This window comes from Piliocolobus tephrosceles, chromosome 1 (genome assembly GCF_002776525.5).
Source record: "Piliocolobus tephrosceles isolate RC106 chromosome 1, ASM277652v3, whole genome shotgun sequence".
Classification (NCBI taxonomy): Eukaryota; Metazoa; Chordata; class Mammalia; order Primates; family Cercopithecidae; genus Piliocolobus; species Piliocolobus tephrosceles.
This window is the reverse complement of record NC_045434.1, coordinates 212,986,400-212,990,944: the sequence shown is the minus strand read 5'-3', so window position 1 is coordinate 212,990,944 and position 4,545 is coordinate 212,986,400. Positions and strand designations below refer to the sequence as shown.

At 48.6% G+C, this 4,545-nt stretch overlaps 1 pseudogene; it reads left to right on the top strand.

The window, feature by feature from the left end:
- The first annotated feature begins 2,491 nt into the window (after positions 1-2,491).
- On the top strand, positions 2,492-3,004 carry LOC111534128 (annotated as a pseudogene).
- The last annotated feature ends 1,541 nt before the right edge of the window (positions 3,005-4,545 follow it).

Below are 4,545 nucleotides of genomic sequence, written 5' to 3'. Positions count from 1 at the left end.
CTGTACTGCATTCTGGCTAACTTTTTCAGTCAGTCTTTCTGGAGGCCAATCCTGTTTTCAATTGGGTCTAATAATCTGCTTTTTAACTGAAGGGGTGGCCTACCCCTCCACACCTGTTTCTCGTTAGGTGGAACGAGAGACTTGAGAAAAGAAATGAGACACAGAGACAAAGTATAGTTAAAGAAAAAGTGGGCCCAGGGGACCTGTGCTCAGCATACAGAGGACCCACACCGGCACCGGTCTCTGAGTTCCCTTAGTATTTATTGATAATTATCTTTACCATCTTAGAAAAAGGGAAGTGACAGGATAATAGGATCATCACAGGGAGAAGGTCAGCAGTAAGACATGTGAATAAAGATCTCTGTGACATAAGTTTAAGGAAAAGTGCTGTGCCTTGATATGCATATGCAAACATCTCCATAAACCTTTTCAGTGCATAAAGAGCAGCATTGCGCTAGCAAGTTCCATCTTTCACCCTAAGGCGGTTTTCTCCTTTCTCAGAAAACAGAACATACAATCAGGTTTTACACCGAGATGTTCCATTGCCCAGGGATGGGCAGGAGACAGATGCTTTTCTCTATCTCAACCGCCAACAACGGCCAAGAGGCCTTCTTCCCTCTTACACTAGTCCTCCTCAGCACAGACCCTTCATGGGTGTCAGGCTAGGGGACGATCAGGTCTTTCCCTTCCCACGAGGTCATATTTCAGACTATCACCTGGGGAGAAACCTTGGACAATACCTAGCTTTCTTAGGCAGAGGTACCTGCGACCTTTGGCAGTGTACGTGTCCTTGGGTACTTGAGATTAAGAGAATGGTGATGACTTTTCTTTTCTTTTCTTTTTTTTTTTTTTTGAGACAGAGTCTCGCTCTGTCACGCAGGCTGGAGTGCAGTGGCCGGATCTCAGCTCACTGCCAGCTCCGCCTCCCGGGTTTACACCATTCTCCTGCCTCAGCCTCCAGAGTAGCTGGGACTACAGGCACCAGCCACCTCGCCCGGCTAGCTTTTTGTATTTTTTAGTAGAGACGGGGTTTCACCGTGTTAGCCAGGATGGTCTCGAACTCCTGACCTCGTGATCCGCCCATCTCGGCCTCCCAAAGTGCTGGGATTACAGGCTTGAGCCACCGCGCCCGGCCTGACTTTTCACCAGCAAGCTGCCTTCAGGCACTTGTTTAACAAAGCACACCCTGCACAGCCCAAAATCCTTTAAACCTTGAGTCACCACAGCACAGGTCTCTTGCAAGGACAAGGTTGGGGGTAGGGTCACAGATTAACAGCATCTCAAATACAGAACCAAATGGAGTCTCTTATGTCTACTTCTTTCTATATAGACACAATAACAGGCTGATCTTTCTTTCTTTTCCCCACATTAACCCATTCATTTTCATTTCTAAAAGTGATGTTTAGTTCTTGTTTTAAAATCAACATGCTCTGGCCAGGCACAGTGGTTCATGCCTGTAACCCTGGCACTTTGGGAGGATGAGGCAAGCGGATCGCTTGAGGCCAGTAGTTGGAGACCAGCCTGGCCAACGTAGTGAAACCCCATCTTTTCTAAAAATACATGATTTAGCCGGTGTGGTGGCACATGCCTGTAATCCTGGGATCCAAGTGTCCCGGGATCACTTATGCCTGGGCTGTTGAGGCTTCAGTGAGACATGATTGTCGCACTGCACTCTAGCCTGGGTGACACAGACCCTGTCTCAAAAAAAAAGGGTGAGGGGAGGGAGGGGAAATATGAATATGCATATTTGTGTGTTTATTCACATATTTAAGGAGAAGTAAGGAGCGGTCACAGAAGCACCGTTCCTAACTTGTCTCATTCTTGCTGCTCCCTTCTTCTGCTTACTTGGGATCACCCCTAAGTAAGCCACTTCTCCTAAGTTCTTGCTGTCTTCTGGTCTCCAGGGTTCCTACACTAAGACATTCATCCTGTCCAAAGCCTGCTCCTTTCCCTGTCTTTTCCATCTCAGTAAATGGGCAGCTCCAGACTTCCAATTGCTCAGGTCAAAAACCTTGAGGTCACGCTGGGCGCAGTGGCTCAAGCCTGTAATCCCAGCACTTCGGGAGGCTGAGGCCGGTGGATCAATTGGGGTCAGGAGTTCAAGACCAGCCTGGCCAACATGGTGAAACCCCATCTCTACTAAAAATACAAAAAACTTAGCTGGGCATGGTGGCCCATACCTGTAATCCCAGCTACTGGAGAGGCTGAGGCATGAGAATCACTTGAACCCCGGAGGCGGAGGTTGCAGTGAGCTGAGATGGCACCCCTGCACTCCAGCCTGGGTGACAGAGCGAGACTGTGTCTCAAAAACAGAACAAAACAAAACAAAAAAAACTTGAGGTCAATCTGACTTTTTCTCTTGCGCTCCACATTCACTTCCTCAGTAATTCTTCTTGACTCTACCTTCAAAAGATACATCTTTCTGCTTTCGGCTCGAAGGAGTCCAAGGTGTGACTTTCTTCGGTCATCCCGAATCTGAGTCCATCTGATACCAGCCGCCTCCACCATGCTGTCAAAGTTTGACCCCAGTGAGATCAAAGTCGCATACCTGAGGTGCACTGGGGGTGAAGTCGGTGCCAGGTCTGCGTTGCTTCCCAAGATCGGCCCCCTGGGTCTGTCTCCAAAAAAGGTTGGTGATGACGTTGCCAAGGCAACCAGTAACTGGAAGGGTCTGCGGATTACAGTGAAACTGACCATTCGGAACAGACGGGCCCAGATTGAGGTGCTACCTTCTGCCTCTGCCCTGATCATCAAAGCCCTCAAGGAACCACCAAGAGACAGAAAGAAACAGAAAAATATAAAACACAGTGGAAATACCGCTTTTGATGAGATTGCCAACATTGCTCGACAGATGCGGCCCTGATCTTTAGCCAGAGAACGCTTTGGAACCATTGAAGAGATCCTGGTGACTGCCCAGTCTGTGGGCTGCAAAGCTGATGGCCACCACCCTCCTGACATCATAGATGACATCAACAGTGGTGCGGTGGGATGCCCAGCTAATTAAGAAGCACAAAGGAAAATATTTCAATAAAGGATCATTTAACAGGCTGGGCTCAGTGGCTCAGGCCTGTAATCCCAGCACTTTGGGAGGCCAAGGTGAGGTCAGGAGTTCTAAACCAGCCTGGCCAACATGGTAAAACCCTGTCTCTACTAAAAATACAAAAATTAGCCGGGCGTGGTGGTGCACTCCTGTAGTCCTAGCTACTTGGGAGGCTGAGACATGAGAATCACTTGAACCTGGGAGGCAGAGGTTGCAGTGAGCTGAGATTGAGATCATGCCACTACACTCCAGCCTGGAGTGAGACTCTGTCCCAAAAAAAAAATAAGCGTGAGCCACCGGGATTTTTTTTAAAACTAAAAAGGAAAAAAGATAAAAAAAATATATAGGGGGCCGGGCGTGGTGGCTCAAGCCTGTAATCCCAGCACTTTGGGAGGCCGAGACGGGCGGATCACGAGGTCAGGAGATCGAGACCATCCTGGCGGTCAGGAGATCGAGACCACCCTGGCTAACACGGTGAAACCCCATCTCTACTAAAAATACAAAAAACTAGCCAGGCGAGGTGGCGGGTGCCGGTAGTCCCAGCTACTCTGGAGGCTGAGGCAGGAGAATGGCGTAAACCCGGGAGGCGGAGCTTGCAGTGAGCTGAGATCCGGCCACTGCACTCCAGCCCGGGTGACAGAGCAAGACTCCGTCTCAAAAAAAAAAAAAAAAAAAAGAAAAAAAAAATATATATAGGGTCCAGGCTCCAGGCTCCAGGCTTCAGACACATTTCTCTAGGTGCTTCTTACCGTTTCTGTTGCTGCTCATGTAGGCTGGGTCTGCACTACCTCTTGCTTGTGTCAGCATGATCGCTTGCTAACTTACCACGCTGCTTCTGTCCTGGGCCCCCACAGCCTGTTCTGTGCACAGACTTCCCAGCTTAGTGACACCATCAGATCACTGTCTTCTTCTGCTCAAAATCTGCCAATAACTTCCGGAGAAAATCCAAGCATCCTACCATGGTCGATAAGGCCCTCCAGCATCTGCACCTCCAGTCACACTGTGACCTAATTTCTTCTTCTTATCTTCTCATTGTCTCTAATGTTGACATATTTGAGGAACAGGAGAAAGGGCAATGTGGCTGGACCAAGTAAGTGAATGAGTGGGAGAGGTACAGGGAACGGTTACACATGGAAGCGTGTCTTATGAACCTCCCTCTGAGAAAGAACTGGCCATTCAGCTGGTGAGTACAGTTAACTGGTGGACTACAGGTTTTCATCTTTTTTTGTCTCTTTTTTTGAGACAGGATCTCACCCTGTACCCTGCAGTGGTACAATCATGGCTAACCGCAACCTCTATCTACTGGGCTCAAGCGATCCTCCTGCCTCAGCCTCCTGAGTAGCTAGGATTACAGGCACATGCCACCATGTTTGGCTAATTTTTAAGAATTTTTTTTTTTGGTGGAGAAAGAAAATAAAATGTTGCCCAGGCTGGTCTGAAATTCCAGGGCTCAAACAATCTTCATGGCTTGGCCTCCTAAAGTGCTGGGATTACAGACGTGAGCC